Consider the following 27,868-nt stretch of genomic DNA (forward strand, 5'->3'; position numbering starts at 1 on the left):
GTCCGAGCATTCTCATTTTATATACTAACCTTTTATGTGGTACAGTGTCAAATGCTTTGGAGAAGTCCAGATATACGACATCCATTGATTCGCTGCTGTCAAGTCTAGAACTTACATCCTCATAGAAACTGATTAAATTAGTTTGGCATGACCGATCCCTAATGAAGCCATGCTGATATGGCGTTATTTGCTTATTTCCGTTGAGATGCTCTAAGAAAGCATCTCTTAGAAAACCTTCAAACAGTTTACCCATAACAGATGTTAAACTTACCGGCCTATAGTTTCCAGGCTCTGTTTTTGGACCCTTTTTGAATATTGGCACCACATTTGCCATGCGCCAATCCTGTGGTACATTCCCTGTCAGTATAGAGTCCGCAAATATCAGAATTAAGGGTCTGGCTATGACATTACTTAATTCCCTTCGGATACGGGGGTGTATGCCATCCAGTCCTGGCGATTTTTCTATTTTAATCTTTTTAAAGAGGACCTTTTACTAGTTTAAAAACTAACTATATCAGTGGGCAGAGCGGCGCCCAGGGGTCCCCCTGCACTTACTAGTATGTCTGGGCGCCGCTCCGTTCGCCCGGTATACGCTCTGGTGTCTGCAGCTATGAGCTGTGCGCTATGATTGGCCAGCGCTGCAGCAAGGGACAACCCTAATACAAAAACTCTGCCCAGTACAACAGAGAGAGCTGCAGACACCGGAGCCTATACCGGGGGAACGGAGCGGCGCCCAGACATACTAGTAAGTGCAGAGGGACCCCTGGGCGCCGCTCTGCCCACTGATATAGTTAGTTTTTAGTTTTTAAACTAGTGAAAGGTCCTCTTAAAGTCGCTGTTGTACTTCTTCCTTGGTCAGACAGGACACTTTTAATGGGGAATTTATTTTTTCATTCTGCATGTCATCTGACAGTTTATTTTCCTCAGTGAACACATTGGAGAAAAAAATATTTAACAGCTTTGCTTTCTCCTCGTCGCTCTCTGCGACTCCCCCCTCATTACTCTTTAAAGGGCCGACACCTTCAGATTTATACTTTTTAACATTTATATAATTGAAGAACATTTTAGGGTTAGTTTTATGATCTTTGGCAATTAATCTCTCAGTCTCTAGTTTGGCCGCTTTTATTTGTTTTTTACATGTTCTATTTTTTTCCTTATAGTTTTTTAGTGCTTCCGTGCTACCCTCCTGTTTTAGTGATTTATATGCTTTCTTTTTGTAATTTATTGCTTTCTTTACAGTTCTATTTATCCACATTGGTTTCTTCTTGTTCCTTAAAGGATAACTGTCACATTTAGACCCTAATTTAAATTTTCATATATGTAGTTACTAATAACATGATATTCCAGAATCAGTTACTATTAGACTGACTTACCCCATATTTAATAAGATTCAGCCCTTAGCACCAGTCTGCATAAAACTGCAATTTCACTATTTAGTTAAGATGGCTGCCACTGCCCTCACCCTGAGGCTAATCCCGCCTGCCCTCACTACCCACAATGCATTGAGCTCCTCACATGCACTAGCCAGTAACAATAGCCCCCCAAAAGTGTCAGTAACCAGAGCCCTCCCCCCTAAAGGGTTAATCTCCTGCAGCACAAAGGGGTCCTCTTACCACGTTGCTTTCATTTATACACTGAGCTGATGGCAGATCTCCCTTCCCTGTTGTGCGCTGCTCCAACTCTGCATTCTCCAGCTCTGCTGAGTGAGGGAGCGTCTGCCAAGCGCAGGGACAGGGAGAAGTGTACACAGCCCAGGCACTGTTATCAGCTGCGGGGGAGGACCTGGCTTTAATCTATTTACTTACAGTCCCTGGCTGTCAGTAATGTGAGCCTGCACGCAGCCTTGCTTCTGCGTGCTCCGTCTATCAGCAGATAGATGGACCATGCCTAATAACCCTATTTTAAGCACAGGTAAAAATAGGCAGTACAGGGAACAAAAATGGGGAATTAAGGGGTAATTGAATACACAGTGAAAAGTTGAAATGGGGCCACCAAGGTGATATTAATCACCACAATCCAATAATTAAAAAAAAAAATACGACAGTTATCCTTTAACCTTTTATTCCCATACGGTATGTACCTCTCACAATGGGATTTTAGGATGCTTTTAAAGATATCCCATTTTGTGGCTGTATTTTTATTTTTGAGGACTTTGTCCCAGTTAGTTAGGCCTATGGCCTCTCTTAGTTGGCTAAATTTAGCTTATTTGAAGTTTGGTATTTTTTTTCCTCCGTGTAGAATCGCTCTTTTGAATGATAATTGGAAGGTTATTATTACTTTATGGTCACTATTTCCCAGGTGTCCCCCAACCTGCACGTCTGTTGTTCTGTCAGGCCTATTGGTTAATACTAAGTCCAGTATGGCCGTCCCTCTAGTCGGGTTCTGAACCAGTTGGGAGAGGTAATTGTCTTTGGTTATTGCCAAGAACCTGTTTCCTTTATGAGATATACAAGTTTCAGTTTCCCAGTCTATATCTGGGTAGTTGAAGTCCCCCATAATAACTACCTCATTATGATTTTCCGCCTCGTCTATCTCGTTAGTAGTAGATTTTCTGTGGACTCTGGTATATTAGGTGGTTTATAATAAACTCCTATTAGTAATTTATTGTTGTTTATGCCTCCATGTATCTCTACCCACAGTGACTCCACATGTTCATGTCCCTCACTTATATCTTCACGGAGTGTGGGCTTTAGACAAGACTTTACATAAAGGAAAACCCCTCCCCCTCTCCGGTTTTGACGATCCTTTCTAAACAGACTGTTGGGCTACTTTCACACTTGCGGCAGGACGGATCCGCCAGGCTGTTTACCCTGTCGGATCCGTCCTTCCGCTATTTCGCCGTGCAGCCGGACCGCCGATCTGTCCCCATTGACTATAATGGGGACGGGGGCGGAGTTCCGGCGCAGCACGGCAGTGCACGGCGAAAGGCCGCCAGACTAAAAGTCCTGCATGTCCGACTTCCGGCGGCCTCTCACCGCGAACTGCGCCGGAGCTCCGCCCCCGTCCCCATTGTAGTCAAAGGGGACGGAGCGGCGGCACGGCAAAATAGCGGAAGGACGGATCCGACAGGGTAATAAAGCCTGTCTGATCCGTCCTGCCGCAAGTGTGAAAGTACCCTAACCTTGTACATTAACTGCCCAGTCATAGCTATCATCCAGCCATGTCTCAGTTATTCCCACTATGACATAGTCCTCCTCACACATCACTATTTCCAGATCCCCAGTTTTATTAGTCAGGCTTCTGGCATTAGTATACATTCATTTAAGAGGTTTATGTATATTTTCTACCCTACACCTTTCCTTCTGAGCTGTTCTAGTCCCTCCTTCCATTCCTCCCCCAGTCCCACTACCTTGCCCCCGGTCTCTATCTGCACTATCTTCCCCTCCTATAATGTAATTTCCCTCCCCCTCAGTCCCTAGTTTAAACACTCCTTCAACCTTCTAGCCATCTTTCTCTCCAACAAAGCTGCCCCTTCCCCATTGAGGTGCAGCCCGTCCCTACGATAGAGCCTGTAGCCAATAGAGAAGTCGGCCCAGTTCTCCAGGAGCGCAAACCCCTCCATCCTACACCAGTTCTTGAGCCACTTGTTAATCTCCCTAATCTCTCGCTGCCTTCCTTGTGTGGCCTGTGGTACAGGCAGTATTTTGGAAAATACTACCTTTTGAGGTCCTTGCGCTAAGCTTTTGACCAAAATCCCTAAAATCATTTTTAAGGATGTTCCACCTACCTCTAACTTTGTCATTGGTTCCGATATGGACCATAACCGCTGGATCTTCTCCAGCCCCTCCCAGTAATCTGTCAACCCGATCCGCGATGTGTCGAACTCTAGCGCCAGGAAGACAGCACACTGTTCGGCGATCACGGTCTTTGTGATAGATTTCCCTATTTGTTCCCCTAATAATGGAGTCTCCCACTACCAGCACCTGTCTGGCCTGTCCTGCTCTGCTCTCCTGGTTCCCTGCTTACTGGAGCTGACATTCCCCTGACTGGCAGAGGAAGTGTCCGGCTGCAGCAGTGCTGTCCCTGAACTGACATCCCCCTCATCTGCCAACCGTGCAAACTTGTTGGGGTGTGTCAGATCAGGGCTAGCCTCCCTGGCACTCTTCCCTCTACCCCGCTTTCTAACTGTTACCCAGCTAGCTACCTCACTTTCCTCAGCCTCCTCTCTGTCACCCTCCCTCTCATCTACCCCAAAGAGTGCTTGCTCGGTTAGAAGCAAACTCTTTTGCAAATTGTCAACGCTTCCCAGTGTTGCAACTTGCCCGTTTAGAGACTCGATTTGCGATTCCAGACGGGTAATTTGCTCACATCTTGAACAAAGATATGCACCCTCAAACAGCTGTTCTAGGATTGCATACATCATGCAAGATGTGCACTGGACTGCGCTGTCAATAATGGCACACATACTAAATGGGGATTACACCACAAAAGCGAAATCATTGAGTTGATAGAATACTTGATTACTAAAACTATTCGATAGCTGCAGCTCTACTCTGGACAGGTCTTCAGTATCTGATCGGTGGGGGTCCTACACCCGGGACTGTTCATTCATACACATGACAAGATGTGAGCTAGTGTGTAAAATGTGGGGGGAGGGGCAGATGGCTCAGGATGTTTCTCATTGGCTGTTTGAAGTCACATATGTAAATTAGGAGAAGAGAACAGTTGTAAGCGGAGAAATTTCGTTTTGGGCTGTAATCCAAATATAAAGCTTGTATATCCAGTGGAGCGCTGCTTCTCCCCGCATCTGTCACACAGCACTGCCCTGTAATAGATCAGGCTCACCTGACTGCAGTAGATGTGGACCAGTGAGTTCTGAGGTGTGTAATGTACGGTATAAGATCTGTGCCCGTGCTGTATATGGCTCCTCTGCACTACAAAGTAAGGTGTACTATAGTCCAGCCTGCTCTGCAGTATACTGTGTGTTTGTGTTCTGATGACTGTCAATAAAGCTATATGCAATTAAAAAAAAGCTGCTGTATGTTTGTGTTCTGATGACCAATTGTAAATAAAGCTAGTTTCAATACAAAAAAAAAACCTGCAGAATGAAAGAAATTCTGACTAGCAGGCTAGTTAGTGGCAGATGCAGAGAAGCATTACGTGCGCCCCACCCCCTGACGTGTCCTGTATGGCTCTCCACGTGTTGCTGTGTCTCCTATGCAGATGAAGCAGGAACAGGAAATGCGGGTGGGGGTGGGTGCTGCCTGCATGTCACTCATCACATTGCTCCAGTGAGTAGGTGGGGCAACAGAGCCGAACTTGTTTCCTATTGGCTGCCTGAACTCACATATGCTAATTGAGATAGGAGAGCAGTTGCATTGTGGATATTAGGTTTTCAGCTTGTATTTCCAGTGGAGCTTCTCCCCGTCCACAGTACATCAGTGACTACAGGGCTGACTGTGAGGTCTCCCTAATGTTACAGGCAGGGACCTATCCCCGGGGCTGTCATTGCAGCAGATAGCAGGTTAAGACTATACTTTCAGGGATCATTTCTATAGTTTTTATACTCGGAAATGTGCTCTAAAGTGTCTGAGCTCACCAACCATGAGGAGGAGCTGTAGTGATCTCTCCTGAGCGTGAAGAGAGCTCTCAGTCCTGCTTCATTGCAGCTGCTGATTGCTATTGATGATCGTTCTCCTTCTCTGTCATGGAGAAGGTGGAGGGAGAGATCACAAGCTGAGTGGTTGGTTTTATTCTATGGTTAATAGAAGATAAATGCTGGTATTATTTCTAATGATCACTAGTGCTGTGATCTCATATCACATGCTTGCAACTTTTGATTTTACTGTGATTTGTAAACCACAGTTACATACTTTGTGCATTCTGCTCTCTGTAGATCTGTTCAATCCTTCTGTGAGGCAAACATACTAATGTGAACCCATTGAAATTAATAGGTCTGTATTCGATCAGCAAAAAAATGCAGATCGGATGCATCCAATCGACATTTTTGCACATGTGATGGGCACCCATTCATGTCAATGGGACAGTACACCGTGTACTGGCCTGACAAAAAGATAGAACATGTCTTATTCTTGTCCATTACGCAGACAAGAATATGTGTTGTGTAGAGATGAGCGAATCGACTTTAGAATGAATTGGCCGGTTAGTGCTTTGCGAAGTCTAGCGAGATTTCGTGCAATAACGTCGTAAATTAACTTGTACTGTAAAAACCATTTCCCAAATTTGGGTTCGGTTCCAAGTAGTACGTAGCCTAGTGCACGTTTTTTGTGTGGCACACTGCACGGTTTTGTTGCACTGGTGTAGAAAGCAGGCTCCTTGGGCTTTAACCCCTTAGTGACCACCCATACGTGTTTTTACGGCGGTCACTAAGGGGCCTTAGGCTGGGCCGCCGCATTTTTACGGTGGCCCAGTTTAAGCGCTGCACGGCTCCCCCGTGCAGCGTGGGCGCACGGATCTGGCTCTCACATGAGAGTTGGGTCCCTGCTCTAACAGCCCCGACCGGCAGGAGTGCCGATCCGGGCTGTTTAACCCTTTACATGCCGGGCACAATGGCGCCCGCTGCATGTATAGTGGTGACAGAGGGAGCGGACCCCCCTTGTCTCCCATCAGCACCCCGAAAATGCGATCGCGGGGTGCTGATGTGCTGGGAAGCTTACCTTGCTTCCGATCAGTGCCCCGAGCCTGTCTTCAGTTATTTCCAGCAGGCTGTGCCTCTCTGGCGCTGCCTGCTGGTCAATGTTTGAATAGCATTGCTATTGAAATGCAATGCATTATAGAGATAATGCATTACATTTTAAAAGCAATCAAAATACTGTATATTATAGTCCCCTTGTGGGACTATTAAGTAGTAAAAAAATAGAAAAAAATACACATTTATTAAATAAAAAAAATTCCATAAAATAAAAAAATATGCATTTTTTTCCATTGAAAATACGCTTTTCAATGAAAAAAATTGCAAAAAGAAAATATCCCCCATATGTTTGGTATTGCCGCGTCCGTAACGACCGGGACTACATAAATATTACATAAATTATCCCCTATGGTGAACGCCGTAAAAAATAAAAAATAAAAAGACAGAATTTCGAATTTATTCTTAGTTTCCACCGAAAAAAAAACGTAATAACAAGCGATCAAAAAGCGGCATTTACTCCAAAATCATACCAATGAAAAATACAAGTCGTCTTTCAAAAATCAAGCCCTCACACTTCCATATAAAAAAATAAAAAAAAGTTATGGCTCTTGTGAAGTGGCAATGCAAAATCATTTTTTTGGTTAATAAAAGGTGTTTTATTGCAAAAAAAAGTAGTAAAACGTAAACAAAATTATAAGTATTTAGTATCACTGTAATCGTACTGACCCAGAGAATAAAGATATTATGTTATTTGTACCGAAAAATGAACGCCAAAAAATGTATAATGTAAAAACGCAGTGGTAGTATTGCTATTTTTCCCCATCACCCTCCCAGAAAGAGTTAATAAAAGTTAATCAGAAAGTTTTATGTGTACCCCAAAATGGCACCATTAAAAACTACAACTTGTCCCGTAAAAAACAAGCCCTCATAAAGCTATATAGATGAAAAAATAAAAAAGTTATAGCTCTTGGAACGAGACCATAAAAAAAGGAAGAAAAACGCTTGGTCATAAAGGCCCAAACAGGCTTGGTCACTAAGGGGTTAAAAAACAAACAAAAACCCCCCAGCCAAACTTGTTTCCTATTGGCTGCCTGAACTCACATATGCAAATTGAGATAGGAGAGCAGTTGTATTGTGGGCATTAGGTTTTTCAGCTTGTACAGTCGTCGCCAAAAGTTTTGAGAATTACATAAATATTGGAAATTGGAAAAGTTGCTGCTTAAGTTTTTATAATAGCAATTTGCATAGACTCCAGAATGTTATGAAGAGTGATCAGATGAATTGCATAGTCCTTCTTTGCCATGAAAATTAACTTAATCCCAATTTTCACTGCATTTCATTGCTGTCATTAAAAGGACCTACTGAGATCATTTCAGTAATCGTCTTGTTAACTCAGGTGAGAATGTTGACGAGCACAAGGCTGGAGATCATTATGTCAGGCTGATTGAGTTAAAATGGCAGACTTGACATGTTAAAAGGAGGGTGATACTTGAAATCATTGTTCTTTCATTGTTAACCATGGTGACCTGCAAAGAAATGCGTGCAGCCATCATTGCGTTGCATAAAAATGGCTTCACAGGCAAGGATATTGTGGCTACTAAGATTGCACCTCAATCAACAATTTATAGGATCATCAAGAACTTCAAGGAAAGAGGTTCAATTCTTGTTAAGAAGGCTTCAGGGCGTCCAAGAAAGTCCAGCAAGCGCCAGGATCGTCTCCTAAAGAGGATTCAGCTGCGGGATCGGAGTGCCACCAGTGCAGAGCTTGCTCAGGAATGGCAGCAGGCAGGTATGAGCGCATCTGCACGCACAGGCGAAGACTTTTGGAAGATGGCCTGGTGTCAAGAAGGGCAGCAAAGAAGCCACTTCTCTCAAAAAAAACCCATCAGGGATAGATTGATCTTCTGCAGAAAGTATGGTAAATGGACTGCTGAGGACTGGGGCAAAGTCATATTCTCCGATGAAGCCTCTTTCCGATTGTTTGGGGCATCTGGAAAAAGGCTTGTCCGGAGAAGAAAAGGTGAGAGCTACCATCAGTCCTGTGTCATGCCAACAGTAAAGCATCCTGAGACCATTCATGTGTGGGGTTGCTTCTCATCCAAGGGAGTGGGCTCACTCACAATTTTGCCCAAAAACACAGCCATGAATAAAGAATGGTACCAAAACACCCTCCAACAGCAACTTCTTCCAACAATCCAACAACAGTTTGGTGAAGAACAATGCATTTTCCAGCACGATGGAGCAACGTGCCATAAGGCAAAAGTGATAACGAAGTGGCTCGGGGACCAAAACTTTGACATTTTGGGTCCATGGCCTGGAAACTCCCCAGATCTTAATCCCATTGAGAACTTGTGGTTAATCCTCAAGAGGTGGGTGGACAAACAAAAACCCTCTAATTCTGACAAACTCCAAGAAGTGATTATGAAAGAATGGGTTGCTATCAGTCAGGAATTGGCCCAGAAGTTGATTGAGAGCATGCCCAGTCGAATTGCAGAGGTCCTGAAAAAGAAGGGCCAACACCGCAAATACTGACTCTTTGCATAAATGTCATGTAATTGTCGATAAAAGCCTTTGAAACGTATGAAGTGCGTGTAATTATATTTCACTACATCACAGAAACAACTGAAACAAAGATCTAAAAGCAGTTTAGCAGCAAACTTTGTGAAAACTAATATTTTTGTCATTCTCAAAACTTTTGACCACGACTGTATTTCCAGTGGAGCGCTGCTTCTCCCCGTCCACAGTACATCAGTGACTAGAGGGCTGACCGTGAGGTCTCCCTAATGTTACAGGCAGGGACCTATCCCCGGGGCTGTCATTGCAGCAGATAGCAGGTTAAGACTATACTTTCAGGGATCATTTCTATAGTTTTTATACTCGGAAATGTGCTCTAAAGTGTCTGAGCTCACCAACCATGAGGAGGAGTTGTAGTGATCTCTCCTGAGCGTGAAGAGAGCTCTCAGTCCTGCTTCATTGCAGCTGCTGATTGCTATTGATGATCGTTCTCCTTCTCTGTCATGGAGAAGGTGGAGGGAGAGATCACAAGCTGAGTGGTTGGATTTATTCTATGGTTAATAGAAGACAAAAGCTGTTATTATTCCTAATGATCACTAGTGCTGTGATCTCATATCACATGCTTGTAACTTTTGATGTTACTGTGATTTGTAAACCACAGATACATGCTTTGTGCATTCTGCTCTCTGTAGATCTGTTCAATCCTTGTCTGTAAAGTAAACAGATATAGGACATGTTCTATATTTTTGTAGCGCCGCAGAACAGACATACAGATGTGAACCCATTGAAATTAGTGGGTCAGTATTGGACCTGCAAAAAATGCAGATCGGATTCATGAGCCCATATTTTTGGTCCGCATCCAATCAGCATTTTTGTGCATGTGATGTGCACCCATTCATGTCAATGGGACAGTACACCGTGTACTGGCCCGACAAAAAGATAGAAACATGTCTTATTCTTGTCCATTACGCAGACAAGAATATGTGTTGTGTAGAGATGAGCGAATCGACTTCAGAAGAAACATCCGAAGTCGAATCGCATAAAACTTCGTTCTAATACTCTACGGAGCAGGAGCTCCATACAGTATTAGAATGTATTGGCTCTGATGAGCCGAAGTTAGTGCTTTGCGAAGTCTAGCGAGATTTTGCGCAATAACTTTGTAAATTAACTTGTACTGTAAAAACCATTTCCCGAACTTGGGTTCGGTTCCAAGTGGTACGTAGCCTAGTGCACGTTTTTTGTGTGGCACACTGCACGGTTTTGTTGCACTGGTGTAGAAAGCAGGCTCCTCGGGCTTTAAAAAAAAAAACAAAAAAAAAAAAAAAAAAACCTTCTGAATTTGTTTCCTATTGGCTGCCTGAACTCACATATGCTAATTGAGATAGGAGAGCAGTTGTATTGTGGGTATTAGGTGTTCAGCTTGTATTTCCAGTGGAGCTTATCCCCGTCCACAGTAACATCAGTCACTACAGGGCTGACTGTGAGGTCTCCCTAATGTTACAGGCAGGGACCTATCCCCGGGGCTGTCATTGCAGCAGGTTGCAGGTTAAGACTATACTTTCAGGGATCATTTCTATAGTTTTTATACTCGGAAATGTGCTCTAAAGTGTCTGAGCTCACCAACCATGAGGAGGAGCTGTAGTGATCTCTCCTGAGCGTGAAGAGAGCTCTCAGTCCTGCTTCATTGCAGCTGCTGATTGCTATTGATGATCGTTCTCCTTCTCTGTCATGGAGAAGGTGGAGGGAGAGATCACAAGCTGAGTGGTTGGTTTTATTCTATGGTTAATAGAAGATAAAGATATATTTAACTGTATTTTAGTTCAACTGCACCCTGGTGTGGGTGCATATAGATAAAATCTATAGTAATTTCTATATTAATTTATGTGCATATCAGCATCAATATTCTCAATGTTTTATTGCAGATTTGATGCGATTTTGCCACAGATTTCACCCATCCATTGAAATGGACGAAATTCTCAGCTGTAACCGCAAACCTTATTGATGTGCTGCAGATTTAGAAATATGAAATACACTCAATTTCTACATGGAAAAATCTGTGTACATGAGATTTGAGCAATCGTGCACAATTTGCTGGTAATGTAATGTGCTGAGTTTTTTCCGCACAGGAATCTGTGTAGAAAAACTGCACATACTCCGCAGCATGTGCAGGCAGGTGGCCTTTAGGGTGCAATCCTGTGCAGCAGGTTTTGTTACAGAAATTTCTGTGACTGAAAATCAGTTCCACACACTTGAATGCAGCTTGCAGATCGATGTGATTTAAGCCCCAAATGAATTAAACTTATTTTCTGCAAAGGACAGTTCACAGAGGTTTTTTTTGGCACTGATTTTGTAGTGTTCAGCTCCAAATAACGTCTCAAAAAAGCCTCTGATTCATTTCAACAGAAAGCATCACTTGCTTTTTTTTCCACGTGGAAAAAAGAAGCAGCATGCCCTATATTGGGGCAGAATCAACGCTGAATCTACCATTGAAATGAATAGGAATCATAAAAAACAGATCCATGCCAAAACCCTCAAGCTGAATATGCAGCTTTGATCAGTTGCCTGTGCCTGCTGGTTATGTATTTAGCTTTTTCCACTAAAATGTAGGGAAAATTCTTGAGAAATGCAATTAATATGATAGTTTGATTATCGCCGCATCCAAAAAAGTCAGAACTATTAAAATATTTAAAAAAATGTTCCTGTGCAGTGAATGCTGTAACGAAAAATAAATAAATAATAAAACAATAAAAAAATGCAATTCCACATTTTTTTGTCACCTTATCCCCACAAAAGTTGAATAACAGTGTTCAAAAAGTTGTATTTACCCCAAATATGGTACTAACTACTTTAGTTTGTCCCGCAAAAAACAAGCCCTCAAACAGCTCTGTTGAGCGAAAATAAAAAAGTTATGACTGTCAGAAAATGGCGATGCAAAGAAAAATCCCCAATAAAGAAAAAAAATCGCCTTATTTGTTTTTTAAAAAGCACAGAACTCAAAATGTGATCAAACTATTGGTGTCATATAACAGCCAGTGCTAACCCACGCCCTGAGTCATGTCCCAAGCCACACCCCCAAATAATCATTCAATAGCTGAAATCGAGGTTACATGTTCAATTAATCGTGATTTTCATTTTTGTCATAATTGCTCAGCCCTAAATGCATTTGTGATTAATTTCCTATCATAAGCTTATCTCCCGTAACAGGTAAATATCACATTAATTGCATTTCTCAAGAATTTTCCCGACATTTTAGTGGCAAGAGCTAAATCCATAGAGCCAGCAGATGCCACTATGTGTACTACTACTGCTAACTAGGAGATTCCTTCCAACAAATGGACACCCCTTGGTATACTACCACCCTGTCCCCTGTATGTCATCACTGTCCACTGGGTAGGACATCATTGTAAGGCTAGTTTCACACTTGCGCTAAAATCTTCCGGCAAGCTGTTCTAGCAGAGGAACAGCTTGTGGGAGTGCATTGTTTCTGGCATAGCTGGAAAGGGCTGATGCACCGCCAGGCCTTACTGACTATAATTGGACCCGTTGGGCATCCGGCCTGTTTCCAGTACTAGTGCCGGGATTCAGCCGGACAAATATCTCTGTAAGCAGCAGTTTTTGTCTGGCAGAATCCCATAATGTCGCAAAAAGGCTGGATCCCCATCAGGTCACATAATAGTCAATAGCTCCGGTGGGAAAAGGTAGTGTAACGGCACCCCGGGCATAATAGGGGGGTAAAAGCCGTTTAAGAGATATTCCCTTTCCAGATGCGAAGGCAGCTACTAAAGACACCAATCTCCCGAGCTGGAAACCATATAAATGCTGCATATAGCCGAATAGGAAAAACCATATGAAAGGTTTACACTCCTAGCAGTCTGACTGGAACAGCATACAATCCCCCCAAGAACGAGACCAAGCTCTGTGTTGAGGGTAAAGCAGTGGACAGCCAGAGCTATTTGTTTATTGTTCTTATATACACATTCTTACACATTAGTACCACCCACAGGGTTTTGTAAAACAACCAGTAACCCCGTACAATACACTCAGACACTCCCACACAAAATCCTCCCCTCTGCCTGTGATACAATTGCCTTACACAATGGGTTAATGTAATTATTACAGGCAGGAGACTACACAGTTTTACACAATGTCTTCTGTCCTGGAGACAATTGGCAAGTAATCCAATGTATCTCCAAGGGCAGAGGCAAAACTTAATTAGCCACATGGTAGCAAAAGACATTAGAATATTTAACTGTGCAGCTATTGCATAAAAAGTAGACATTTAACATAGCCCTAGATAGCTCAGGTCTGAGTGCATTCAATTATTAGGTAAATGGCACTCAGACTACACGAATATAGTTCAATTGCTATGGAGCCAAATTCTTTCACATAGTCTTTGCAGGGGAAAATCAAGCGTTTCAACATGGGGCCATAGTCTAAAGCAGGCATGCTCAACCTGCGGCCCTCCAGCTGTTGCAAAACTACAGCTCCCAGCATGCCCGAACAGCCTACAGCTTTCAGCCTACAGCAGGACATTGTGGGAGTTGTGCTTTTACAACAGCTGGAGGGCCGCAGGTTGAGCATGACTGGTCTAAAGGAAGCAGGCGGGCAACCAGGCTTCTCCAGCACCCAGTGGCGAGGTTGGTTTCGCCACATTTATCCCCTTTTCCAAACAGACTAACAGGGTATCTGACCTTCTGCCGGTCAGTGCCCTTGTTAGTCCAGCAGCCCACCCACAAAATAGAAACAGCAGTACAGCCCACCCACAATAAATGGTTACTACACCTGAGCAAGGGATAAACTTGTCCATGTCCAGGTGCCTCACCACGGCTGTGTGGGGGACTGGTAGACTGCCTTGGTGGGTTGCTGAGTGGGCAGAGACCAGCGGTACTCTGCCCTGGTGCCAGCGCTACCACGGAAGTAGCCTGGTTGGAGCCTTGTTGTTGGAGGGGGAAACCGACTGTCTCTCCTTCAGATACACACCTCTGATGTTGTAGGGAGAGACCGACTGTCTCCCCTTTAGATAGACCACCATGCTGCTGTGGGGGGAGACCGACTGTCTCCCCTTTGGCTAAACAGCCCTGTTGCTGGGGCTTACTGTCTCCCCCTGGTGCGTTAAACTGCCGCTGGGAGATGGAGACTGGGCTCCCAATTCCCTGTAAATCACACGGCTGCTGGGGAATGGAGACTGGGCTCCCAATTCCCTGTAAATCACACGGCCGCTGGGGAATGGAGACTGGGCTCCCAATTCCCTGCAATTCACACTGCCAATAGGGAGAGGGGGTAACAAGCTCCTCTCCCATACATACTTCCAGCCTCTGGGGAGGGAGACCGACTGTCTCCGCTCCCAAAACAGTGTCCTGTTGCTGAGGAAAGGAGACTGGGCTCCCAATTCCCTGTAAATCACATGGCCGCTGGGGAATGGAGACTCGGCTCCCAATTCCCTGCAGGACTGGTGGAGAGACCTCGGTCCCATCTCCACCGGCCACCTGTGGTTCTTCACAGTAACACTCCACAATATCTGCCCAGCTGAATGGTTCTGGATCCGGGTCTGTCATCTTGCTGTCCTGCTGAGCCTTCCCAATGGAGTGGAAAAGAGCTCAGTAGTCCTGCTCCATTTTCCACTCCAGGGTTGCTAGGTGAGCCAGGTCTTTCTCTACCTCATGGGGGTCATCCCAATCCTGCCTATCCTCCCTCTCGTAGAAAATGTCCTGAAGTCTGGACTGTGCAGGGCTCCCGAAGTCAGGCTCTGCAAAGGACTCCCATAACAAGCCAGGACCATCAAATTCCTCTCCCTCTGGCTTGTCATGCTCAGCTGTCCAGGGTATATAATGTGCCATATACCACTAGAGCGCCTAGTAGGCATCCTCCAGCCATAGCTCCTGCCATACCTGGTGCTCAAGTTCCTTCACCCATTCCTCCAGGGGCTGCTCTCCCAGGAAGGGCATCCGCAGGGCCATTTGCTTCTGCAATCGCTGCTCTTCACTGGGGCCACTCTCGCCTCTCTGGTATTGTATATTATCCAGGGCCTGGTACCAGATGCCTTTCCTTAAGGCCTCCTGCACACGACCGTATGGCTTTTTCAGTGTTTTGTGGTCCGTTTTTCACGGATCCGTTGTTCCATTTTTTGTTTCCGTTGTGTTTCCGTTTCTGTTCCTTTTTTCCGTATAGCATATACAGTATACAGTAATTACATAGATAAAATTAGGCTGGGCATAACATTTTCAATAGATGGTTCTGCAAAAAACGGAACGGAAACGGAAGACATACGGATGCATTTCCGTATGTGTTCCGTTTTTTTTGCGGACCCATTGACTTGAATGGAGCCACGGAACGTGATTTGCGGGCAATAATAGGACATGTTCTATCTTTAAACGGAAACTGAATGCATACGGAGTTTTTTTTTGCGGAACCATTAAAATGAATGGTTCCGTATACGGAATGCAAAAAACGGCCAGTAAACGGGGAAAAAAAACTTTCGTGTGCAGGAGGCCTAATGCATCCCGGCCATCCAGGTCTTCCTCATCGTATGCCACTGCTGGTTCCATCCTGCTGCTGTCAGGGTCGCTGTACTGGGACATGCGTTGCCCTCAAATTGTACTTCCAGGGAATGATGTTACTTTGTAGCTGTCCTTCTGGGCTGTGAGAACCATCCCGTCGCTTTCCATCAATTGTAACGGCACCCCGGGCATAAAAGGGGGTAAAAGCTGTTTAAGAGATATTCTCTTTCCAGATGCAAAGGCAGCTACTAAAGACACCAATCTCCCGAACTGGAAACCATATGAATGCTGCATACAGCCGAATAGGAAAAAACATTTGAAAGGTTTACACTCCTAGCAGTCGGACTGGAACAGCATACAATCCCCCCAAGAACGAGACCAAGCTCTGTGTTGAGGGTAAAGCAGTGGACAGCCAGAGCTATTTGTTTATTGTTCTTATATACACATTCTTACACATTAGTACCACCCACAGGGTTTTGTAAAACAACCAGTAACCCCGTACAATACACTCAGACACTCCCACACAAAATCCTCCCCTCTGCCTGTGATACAATTGCCTTACACAATGGGTTAATGTAATTATCACAGGCAGGAGAATACACAGTTTTACACAATGTCTTCTGTCCTGGAGACAATTGGGAAGTAATCCAATTTATCTCCAAGGGCAGAGGCAAAACTTCATTAGCCACATGGTAGAAAAAGACAATAAAAGACATAAGAATATTTAACTGTGCAGCTATTACATAAAACATAGACATTTAACATATCCCCAGATAGCTCAGGTCTGAGTGCATTCAATTATTAGGTGAATGGCACTCAGACTACACGTATACAGTTCAATTGCCATGGAGCCAAATACTTTCACATAGTCTTTGCAGGGGGAAATCAAGCGTTTCAACATGGGGCCATAGTCTAAAGGAAGCAGGCGGGCAACCAGGCTTCTCCAGCACCCAGTGGCGAGGTTGGTTTCGCCACAGGTAGTATACAGCTATGCTGGATATGATGAACTCTGGCAGGCGGTTCCACTGCCAGAAAATTTTTGTGGTAGAGTGAAAGAAACCTAACCTGGGTGTGCCACCACTGTGTCCCCTGTTTGTCATCACTGTGCCCTGTGTGTCTCCACTCTGTCCACTGTATTTCTATTGTGCATTAACACAATAGACTCTAAAAAAACTCTTGATCATTTCTTTTATTTTTCATAAAACATTAAAATACTAAATGTTTTAGCATCTGCAGGATGATAAATCTTCCAGAGCAGGAGAAGTGGACCTCATGTTGCTTTACAGTTTATATAGTTTTTATTTTTGGCTTTAGATTCCCTTCACCCTATCTATTAGACTGACTGTTTCCATAAACTGTGCATAAGTGATAGAACAACCACCCTCCCCCCCCTCTCCCGAACAACTCAGTTCTTAAAGAAGAAGGCACAAGGCAACCTGCTCCTACCCCCATGCCTGGTGCGTCTACTATTTAGTGCCCTTCTACTTGTGCCTCGTAACCCTCTCTGCACCCACGCTGCTAGAGTCCACTACTCTGTAGGTCTCTTCCTGTAGTGGAGGAGGAAGAGAGGTATTGAGTAGTGGACTCCTGTCTTAAAAAAAAAAAAAAAAAAAAGAGCTCTGCACTCATTTCTTAAAGACGCACTCCTATAATTTTTTTTATTCTCTGGTACAGGGAGGCTGGCTAAGAAGCCAAACCTCAGCAGTTACAGTTAGCACTATGTATGTTTCAACCCGTCACTGATTGGCTGGAATAGTTACACCATGTGACATCTGCAGCCAATCAGGAAGAAGCAGGCCTTTACTGTATAATTTGTCACGGTTGCAAAGCAGCCGCTCTGTGGTCAAGTGCCAAACCCCTAAAAATTTTTAAACCCCTATTTTGCAACTTTTTGAAGCCAGATTTCTGGTGTGCAGACATGAAAAATTTTCAGTATATTAAATAGATGTGGTGGAGGGCACACTATTATCCGGTGCTGTATAGAAGTACAAAGGATGTTAGTAAAAAATATAATGATTTATTAATAAAAATAGAATAAAATATGACCTAGGTTCACCAATTATAATTGGCACAATACACAGTTGTATGGTATGTGACCCCTTGCAGATCTAAAGATTGACTGCAGTGAAACCTGGATTATATACCCATTCACATTGGGTCCCCAGGGAACTCAATATTACCAATTTCACCGCCAGGCTTGCAGTGTATGCACCAACATAGTGAGACTTGAACGCGCAAGATACTACAGCGTAACAAAGCGAGATCAGGATCAGCTCCTTCCCGATCACGTGGGACGTGATGCTGACTAACCAGCTGAACCATGCGGCCGCCGCTACTCTGCTACAATACGAAACAAAGGGATCACCACTGATTCAAGGGTGGTAAAGTAACCAACACTTTTTATTATTACCTAAGAACACCTTGTACATGACTCACGAATATTGACATTAAATACGGGACCGTACATATGATACAGCAGGAGCTGATTACAAGTTTTACACCCCAATTTGTCTATATCAAGGGGGTATAATTAACATTGAACAATCTGACAAGTGTTATTCTAAGGCCTCATGCACACGACCGTTGTTTTGGTCCACATCCGAGCTGCAGTTTTGGCGGCTCGGATGCGGACCCATTCACTTCAATGGGGCTGCAAAAGATGCGGGCAACACTCCGTGTGCTGTCCGCATACGTTGCTCCGTTCCGTCGCCCCGCAAAAAAAATATAACATGTCCTATTCTTGTCCACGCTTTGCGGACAAGAATAGGCAGTTATATTAAAGGCTGTCCGTGCAGTTCCACAAATTGCGGAACGCGCACGGACGCCATCCTTGTTTTGCAGATGCGCGATTTGCGGACCGCAAAACACACCACAGTCGTGTGCATGAACATATTTGAATATTTTATGAACAACATGAATTTCTTTGGACATACAAGCCGTGGCCACGTGCAACCACATATGGGGTAATAACTAAATTAGCACAGGACTAAGATTTACGGAGCAAGTATTATCCATTTATTTAAGGCCTTGTTCACACGACCGTACAGTTTTTTGCGGTCCACAAATTGCGGATCTGCAAAAAACGGATGCCGCCCGTGTGCCTTCCACAATTTGCGGAACGGAACAGGAGGCCCATTATAGAAATGCCTATACTTGTCCGCAAAACGGACAATAGCAGAGGACTCTTAATTTTTGCGGGGCCACGGAGCGGAGCAACGGATGCGGACAGCACACAGAATGCTGTCCGCATTTTGTGCGGACCCATTGAAATTAATGGTTCCGTATATGGACCGTATGTGGAACGTAGAAAACGGCCCATATACGAAACGCTAAATAAGTTTTTGTGAACGAGCCCTAAGTGTGTCCACTCCTTATATACAGATCTATATATAGGTCGGTAGCTGTCTGATACAGTATAGGGGCAAAGGCTGACACTACACTTACTAGAATATCACAGCAATTGAGTGCCCTAGTTCATTGTACCGATTCCGACCTATCTATGGTTTTTCTAATATTTTTCTGTGTGAATTATATTTAATGTGTGCTTTCCATAGGCTTATTGAGAATTCACAGTGGTTTGGGTGATCTGCAAGGGGTCACATACCATACAACTGTATTGTGTCCATTATTATTGGTGAACCTAGGTTTATGTCATATTTTATTCTTTATATCTTATTTTTATTAATAAATCATTATATTTTTTACTAACATCCTTTGTACTTCTATACAGCACCGGATAATAGTTTGCCCTCCACCACATCTATTTAATATACTGTTATTATTGACCCTGGGTAAGTCACGGAAGCGAGCACTGATACCGTAGATCTTGGTTAGGTTGAGCCACCTAACCTAAATTCTCCCCAAAGGTCTCTGACATGCTGCAAGGAGCACCAGACCTGTCACACAGCACTGCCCTGTAATAGATCAGGACCAGTGAGTTCTGAGGTGTGTAATGTACGGTATAAGATCTGTGCCCGTGCTGTATATGGCTCCTCTGCACTACAAAGTAAGGTGTACTATAGTCCAGCCTGCTCTGCAGTATACCGTGTGTTTGTGTTCTGATGACTGTCAATAAAGCTATATACAATGTAAAAAAAAGCTGCTGTATGTTTGTGTTCTGATGACCAATTGTAAATAAAGCTAGTTTCAATACAAAAAGAACCCTGCAGAATGAAAGAAATCCTGACTAGCAGGCTAGTTAGTGGCAGATGCAGAGAAGCATTACGTGCGCCCCACCCCCTGACGTGTCCTGTATGGCTCTCCACGTGTTGCTGTGTCTCCTATGCAGATGAAGCAGTAACAGGAAATGCGGGTGGGGGTGGGTGCTGCCTGCATGTCACTCATCACATTGCTCCAGTGAGTAGGTGGGGCAACAGAGCCGAACTTGTTTCCTATTGGCTGCCTGAACTCACATATGCTAATTGAGATAGGAGAGCAGTTGCATTGTGGGTATTAGGTTTTCAGCTTGTATTTCCAGTGGAGCTTCTCCCCGTCCACAGTACATCAGTGACTACAGGGCTGACTGTGAGGTCTCCCTAATGTTACAGGCAGGGACCTATCCCCGGGGCTGTCATTGCAGCAGGTTGCAGGTTAAGACTATACTTTCAGGGATCATTTCTATAGTTTTTATACTCGGAAATGTGCTCTAAAGTGTCTGAGCTCACCAACCATGAGGAGGAGCTGTAGTGATCTCTCCTGAGCGTGAAGAGAGCTCTCAGTCCTGCTTCATTGCAGCTGCTGATTGCTATTGATGATCGTTCTCCTTCTCTGTCATGGAGAAGGTGGAGGGAGAGATCACAAGCTGAGTGGTTGGTTTTTTTCAATGGTTAATAGAAGATAAATGCTGCTATTATTCTTAATGATCCCTAGTGCTGTGATCTCATATCACATGCTTGCAACTTTTGATGTTTCTGTGATTTGTAAACCACAGATACACACTTTGTGCGCTTCTCGGCCATTTGGCTAAGATCAAGTGTAGTATCTGTTCTTCAGTCCTGTAGAGCTACGCTCCAGGCTGTACTCCTTCCATGGTTCGCCATGGTTGTTGAGCTGAACGGAGAACCACACAGCAACTCTGGGTCATGACGAATGCTGGGAGGTTTTATAAGCCCAGCCCAGTCCCGCCCCCAACACAAACACTGCCCATTCCCCTGAAGACGCCAAGGGAGCTTGGCGAAACATGTCGGGGGGCAGAGTGTTGTACATGTGATTTTAGGCAGTGAAGTGCCATGTCGAGCCAAAGCGTTTGATATGTATTGTAGTACTTAGTGCCCAGGGAGGACGCTCTTAGGTAAAGGAGCGCACTGTGGAATTAACAGAGCGCAACATAAATAACTGTGACTACTAGAAAAATTAGACCACAGATATCATTAGAAAAAAAGAGCTCTAGCGCCCCCTAGTAGCCAATCAGTACAATTACACCACAGAATTGTGCAATAAGACAGGCACCACTGATAATTTTAATGTGTGAGTTCTAGTATTATTTTATGGGTACATAATAAATGTTAAATTTTAATACTGCTAACGCAGAGCACGTGTCAACCCAGAGACAATTAGTGGTCCCTGACCAATTGAAAATATAAGGTTCCGTTTGGCTCAGTTAGGTGCCAAATCCATCCTTAACGTTCTCCTGCTCCTAAATGGAGCATAAATGAAGCCTAAATTTGTCACAGTTGGAATTGCGTTTTTTCTCCCTTCACTGTTGATATATTATAAGGTTATACTTGGGAGCCAAAACCCTAAAAGGAAGCTTGAGGAACAGAATTCTGGTCATATAGAAAACATTTGATACTTATTCCTAGTATTTCCTTTAGGTCTCATGAACATGTCTGTATTATGGCTGTGTACAACCAGTGAGGTGTGTGTCGGTATATTAAGAAGACCATATAATCATTGCCTCTAGCACATGTTCTGTATACACGGTGTGCCATGTTCATGAGGTCTTAGGCCAGATACAGACGAGCGAGTTCAATGCGAGAAACTTGCTGTGTGTGGCATTGAGAGTTCCCATTCTGACCTCTTCTCCTCTGACAGCATTGCGCAGCATTATAATGAAATGCTGTGTATCCCTGCTAGACCCCCAAATCCACTGACAGTATTATGTCAGTTTAATTCAATAGATTTCAGGTGTCACAGCGACACACAGACTTATATATCATTATAACACTGTGCGATCCTGTCAGAACGGGAACTCTCACTACCACAAGCTGCGAGTTTCCTACACTGTAGTCCCTTGTCTGTGTCTGGCCTAAGGGTGGCTTTAAAGAGGCTCTTCATTTAGGCATAAGGTTGTGACTACAGAGATATGATATTTGCAAAGAACTTGAAATACATATGATATGTTTCTATGCAGGCATCTGTACCGATACCACAAATTCCCAGGGGCAAACTCCATTGTTTGTGGCTGCATTGCTTGGACTTCGAAAAATAGCTGAATTGCTTTTGAACTTTGGATCCAATCCTAACCAGTGAGTATTCTTTAAATGGAACGATTGTTATGGTTGTAGACAAATGAATGTAAAGTATAGGGGTTGTCCCATGCTATCCTATTAGGCATCATAGAGGGATTTCCGTATAGATGACAGTATGGCAAGCTGTTCTGATGGACTCTACAGGTCCGCTTATCACATGCACAGCCATTACATGTAGCTGCTGTAAGGTTAATGTGGCCCATGTGGCTGTCTGGGGCTTCCCTTGGCAATAACAGGAGATTGTGAGGAGAGAGAGATGGCTGAATCACATCAGCTTCTTTTTGAAAGGAGGTTGTTGTCATGAAACAATCCCTTTTTGGCTACATGCACACAAACGTTGTTTGTTTCCGTGTCCGTTCCGTTTTTCTTTGCGGATAGGATGCGGACCCGTTCATTTCAATGGGTCCGCAAAAAATGCGGACAGCACACCGTATGTCCGTTCCATTGCACCGCAAAAAAAATTTGTGCATGTCCTATTTTTTTTTATAGTTTGCAGACAAGGATATGCATTATTACAATGGATCCGCAAAAAAAACGGATGCCATACGGAACGTCATCCGCTTTTTTTGGGGATCCACAATTCGCGGACCGCAAAACACATACGGTCGTGTGCATGTAGCCTAAAGGGCATCTGTCAGCAGATTTATGCCTATGAATCTTGGCAGCTGAAGGCATCTGTGTTGGTTCCCATGCTGAGAAAAATGAGCCTCTAGAAGCAATGGGGGTGTTTCTGTTGCTCTTAGAGGCTCTGCTTTCTCTGCAACTGCTGCAACTGTGACACAACATCCTTATTCTGCAGGCCAATATGATCACGAGGATACCAAATTTGTATTTTTTTTATTTTATTACTTAAAAAAAAATTAAAACCTTTGAAAAAAATTCTACATTTTTTTGCATTGCCATTTTCAGACAGCCATAATGTTTTTTTTACATTTCCAGTCATAGAACTACATGAGGGCTTGATTTTTGCTGAACGAACTATAGTTTTTTTGGTACCATTTTTGGGGTATGTATGATTTTATGATCACTGGTATTCAATTTTTTGGGGAGCACAAGGTGACTAAAAAATGCTGAATAGCGTGTTTTTATTCCCTTCACTCCCCCTTGTTATGACGTACTCCGCGCATACCATGCATAAAAAATATTTTTAGATTTTAATAGTTCAGACATTTTTAGATGCGGTGATACCTGTTTTTTATTGTTTACTAGCAGAAGGACCCAGCTTCGCACGGGTATATTTAATCTATTTCATTTAATGTTTGTGAGTGTCGTTAAAATATATCGACCGTATCCCTTATAACAGTGACATGAACAGTACCCCGCCCCCTTGAAAGTGACCTCAACAGCCCCCCACCCCTTAACACTGACCCCCCACAGTGCCACGCCTCCTTAAAATGGGACCTTCACAGCAGCCCACCCCCTTAACTTTGACCTTCACAGCAGCCTGCCCCTTTAGCAGTGAGTTCCACAGCACCCCACCCCCTTGACAGTGACCTCCACAGGGGTCCGCCCCACAGCACCCGCCCCTTAACACTTGCCATAGGTTACAGTCCCCTTAACTGTGACCTCCACCATTCCCGGCCCCCTTAACAGAGACCTCCACAGCGACAGCTCCTTTAACAGTGACTGCCACAGTACCCTGCTCTCTTAACAGTGACCTCCACTGTACCCCTCTCTTTTAACAGTGACCTCACAGTACCCCGCTGCCTTAACACTGACCTTACAGTACCCCGATGCCCCTTTAATAGTGGCCTCCACAGTCCCCTGCTCCCTTAACAGTGACCGCCCCTTTAACAGTGACCTCCACAGTGGCCTGCCCCCTTAAAAATAACATCCACAGCACCCTCCGCTTTTACAGTGACCTCCACAGCGGAAGAGCCCCTTTATTAGTGACCTCCACAGTACTCAGTCTCCTTAACAGTGATTTCTACAATACCCCGCCCCCTTAACAGTAACCTCCACAGCGCCCATCCCTTTAACAGTGACCTCCACAGCGGCCGGCCCTTTATTTATGACCTCCACAGACAGTACTCCGTCTCGTTAACAGTGATTTCCACAATAATCCGGCCCCATAACAGTGACCTCCACAGAGCTCTGTTTCCTTAAAATGTGACCTCCACAGCACCCCGCCCCTTAACACTGACCTCCATAGCGGACGTCCCCTTAAAGGGGTTCTGCAGTTAGTTTTAACTGATGATCTTTCCTCTGAATAGATCGTCAGCATCTGATCGGCGGGGTCCGACCCCGAGGACCCCCGCCGATCAGCTGTTTGAGAAGGCAGCGGCGCTCCAGCAGCACCGCGGCCTTCTCACTGTTTACCGCTGGCCCAGTGACGTCACAACTAGTGTCAACTAGCGTAGGCGGTGCTAAGCTCCATTCAAGTGAACAGAGCTTAGCCCCGCCCACGCTAGTTGATACTAGTTGAGACATCACTGGGCCAGCGGTAAACAGTGAGAAGGCCGCGTCGATCAGATGCTGCTGATCTATCCAGAGGATAGATCATCAGTTAAAACTAACAGCAGAACCCCTTTAAATGTAACCTCCACTGTTCCCTGCCCCCTTAACAGAGACCTCCACAGCGCCCGCCGCTTTAAAAGTGACTGCCTATGTTCCCTGCTGCCTTAAAAGTGACCCCCACAGCTGCTGCCCCTTTAATAGTGACCTCCACAGTTTCCTGCCTCCTTAACAGTAACCTTCGCAGTGCTCGCCCCCTTAACAGTGGCCTCCACAGCATCCCGCATCTTTTACAGTGACCTCTACAGCGGCCGCCCCTTTATTAGTGACCTCCACAGTACCCCATCTCCTTCACAATAATTTCCACAACAACCTTCCCATTTAACAGTGGCCTCTACAGCAGCCTGCCTCCTTAACTGTGACCTCCACTATACTCTGCTCCCTTAACAGTGTCATCCACAGCGCCCTTCCCTTTTAAAGCTGACCTACAGCAGTGAAGAAAAGTGACTGGGTTGTTATGGAAACCTGGTGTAAAACTGTGTGTATGTGGAGACTAAGGGTCTGTGAGCTTCTATTGGCTGATGAGGGGCATGTGACCATGTGTATGGCAGTTGGGATATGAGGAGAAAGACATGCAGGCTTCTATCGGCTAATGGAGGTCATGTGAAGGTGCCATATTTGCATGTTTTTGGTAATATCTCAGGAACGATACACGCTAGAGAGCTGAGACCCGGTCTAAAACCTTCCTGACACCTGATGTACCTGTGCCAAATTTCATGATTGTAAATGCGACGGTGCGGATTTCTGTAGCGGACATACAATCAGGTCCATAAATATTATTTTTGGCTCTATACACCACCACAATGGATTTGAAATGAAACAAACAAGATGTGCTTTAACTGCAGACTGTCAGCTTTAATTTTAGGGTATTTACATCCAAATCAGGTGAACGGTGTAGGAATTACAAAAGTTTTCATACGTGCCTCCCACTTGTTAAGGGGCCAAAAGTAATGGGACAATTGGCTTCTCAGCTGTTCCATGGCCAGGTGTGTGTTATTCCCTCATTATCCCAATTACAATATGCAGATAAAAGGTCCACAGTTCATTTCAAGTGTGCTATTTGCATTTGAAATCTGTTGCTGTAAACTCTCAAGATGAAATCCAAAGAGCTGTCACTATCAGTAAAGCAAGCCATCATTAGGCTGAAAAAACTAAACAAACCCATTAGAGATATAGCAAAAACATTAGGCGTGGCCAAAACAACTGTTTAGAACATTCCGGTGAGCTCAGCAACAGCAAAAGACCCAGAAGACCACGGAAAACAACTGTGGTGGCTGACCGACAAATTCTTTCCCTGGTGAAGAAAACACCCTTCACAACAGTTGGCCAGATCAAGAACACTCTCTAGGAGGTAGGTGTATGTGTGTCAAAGTCAATAATCTAGTGAAGACTTCACCAGAGTGAATACAGAGGGTTCACCACAAGATGGAAACCATTGGTGAGCCTCAAAAACAGGAAGGCCAGATCAGTGGCGTGCCCAGGGTGTTTGATACCCGGGGCGGGTCATTTCTCTGGCACACCCCCCCCCCCCCCCCCCCTCCAATACTTGACCACATACCTCTTACATCCAGGGACATCTCCTGTCATGTAGACCTTCTCTTTCCTCTTCTCCTCCGTTAGACCGCCATGAGAAATTCTTTCAGCCGCATCTCGTCTCTACAGAGTTTGTAACAGACACGTTAGATTTATAAATATTTCCATCAACCTCCCCCATCCTGGTGTCCCCACAGTGTCATCCTGCTGCCACTCCCAATACTGTGCCAGTTGTGCTCCCCAATGTCCCAGGTACTATACTGCTGAAAAAATAGTGACCCTAATAGACATAATTGGGGTAATTTATCAAACTGGTGTAAAGTAGAACTGGATTTCCAAAAGAGCTGTCAAATATGAAAGGTGGAATCTGATTGGCTGCTATGGGCAACTAACCCAGTTCTACTTTACACCAGTTTGATAAATTACCGCAAATGTTCCTATAGTGTCTACAGCAGTTATAATGTCCCCTAGAGTGCCCCCAGTAATAATAACACCCTATATTGTGCTTTAGGTAATAATCCCTGTATAGTGTCCCCAGAAATAATAGAATGGCCCCTACAGTGCCTCCCCAATAGAAAGGCCCCCATGCTGCCCCCACACAGTAATTTCCCTCACACTGCCCCCCACACAGTAATTTCCCTCACACTGCCCCCCACACAGTAATTTCCCCCACACTGCCCCCCACACAGTAGTGCCCCCCACACAGTAGTGTCCCTCACATTGCCCATATAGTAATGCCCATATAGTAATTCCCCCCCCACATAGTAATCCCTCCCATAATAATTTGCCCCCCACTGTGCCACACAGTATACCACCATATTCCACCCCCCCACGTCCTCCTGTGTGCACCCCCCTCATGTCCCCCAAAGTGGGCACATATAATAAAAATAATTTTTTTTTCCCCCCACACAGTATCCCACCATATTTTCCCCCCACACGTCCTCTGTCCTGTGTGCACCCAGGCCCCATCATGTCCCCCAAAGTTGGCACATGAAAGAAAAAAGAAAATGAAAAAAAAAAAAAACCTAAAAGCTAGATATTTACCTGCGCTTGCTTGCAGATTCCCGGCAAAGGCGCGCGCGAGATGACGTCATCACGCGCGCCTGCGCCGGGATTTCACTACCGCATAGGCTTCAGGCCTAAAGCCTATGGCGGTGATCGGCGGCGGGGCAGGGAACTATGCGCTTCGCTCCCTGCCCCGCCGCAGTATGTGGGTGTCAGCGCTTCAGCAATGAGCGCTTCCATCTGTATTGATGGAAGCGCTCATTGCTTCTGGGACTGCTGGCACCCTCGTGAGAGCCGGCACCTGGGGTGGACTGGCAGTCCCCCCCACCCCCCCATCCCCCCCGGCCACGCCACTGGGCAAGATTAAAGTTTGCCAAACGACATCTAAAAAAGCCTTCACAGTTCTGGAACAACATCCTATGGACAGATAAGACCAAGATCAACTTGTACCAGAGTGATGGGAAGAGAAGAGTATGAAGAGGGAAAGGAACTGCTCATGATCCTAAGCATACCACCTCATCAGTGAAGCATGGTGGTGGTAGTGTCATGGCGTGGGCATGTATGGCTGCCAATGGAACTGGTTCTCTTGTATTTATTGATGATGTGACTGCTGACAAAAGCAGCAAGATGAATTCTAAAGTGTTTCGGGCAATATTATCTGCTCATATTCAGCCAAATGCTTCAGAACTCATTGGACGGCGCTTCACAGTGCAGATGGACAATGACCCAAAGCACACTGCAAA

At 44.8% G+C, this 27,868-nt stretch overlaps 4 non-coding genes and 1 pseudogene across 4 annotated transcripts; all 5 read left to right on the forward strand.

Moving 5' to 3' along the window:
- Nucleotides 1-5,467: 5,467 nt before the first annotated feature.
- Nucleotides 5,468-5,685, forward strand: LOC120996743. The gene has a single exon (XR_005777854.1). It is a non-coding gene; the product is annotated as a small nucleolar RNA U3 (small nucleolar RNA).
- Nucleotides 5,686-9,429: 3,744 nt separating this feature from the next.
- Nucleotides 9,430-9,647, forward strand: LOC120996740. Its single transcript, XR_005777850.1, has one exon. It is a non-coding gene; the product is annotated as a small nucleolar RNA U3 (small nucleolar RNA).
- A 1,007-nt stretch (nucleotides 9,648-10,654) lies between these two features.
- Nucleotides 10,655-10,872, forward strand: LOC120996744. Its single transcript, XR_005777855.1, has one exon. It is a non-coding gene; the product is annotated as a small nucleolar RNA U3 (small nucleolar RNA).
- A 9,323-nt stretch (nucleotides 10,873-20,195) lies between these two features.
- Nucleotides 20,196-20,413, forward strand: LOC120996745. The gene has a single exon (XR_005777856.1). It is a non-coding gene; the product is annotated as a small nucleolar RNA U3 (small nucleolar RNA).
- A 132-nt stretch (nucleotides 20,414-20,545) lies between these two features.
- Nucleotides 20,546-20,628, forward strand: LOC120996707 (annotated as a pseudogene).
- Nucleotides 20,629-27,868: the final 7,240 nt, after the last annotated feature.

Source organism: Bufo bufo, chromosome 3, assembly GCF_905171765.1.
Source record: "Bufo bufo chromosome 3, aBufBuf1.1, whole genome shotgun sequence".
In the NCBI taxonomy this organism is placed as follows: Eukaryota; Metazoa; Chordata; class Amphibia; order Anura; family Bufonidae; genus Bufo; species Bufo bufo.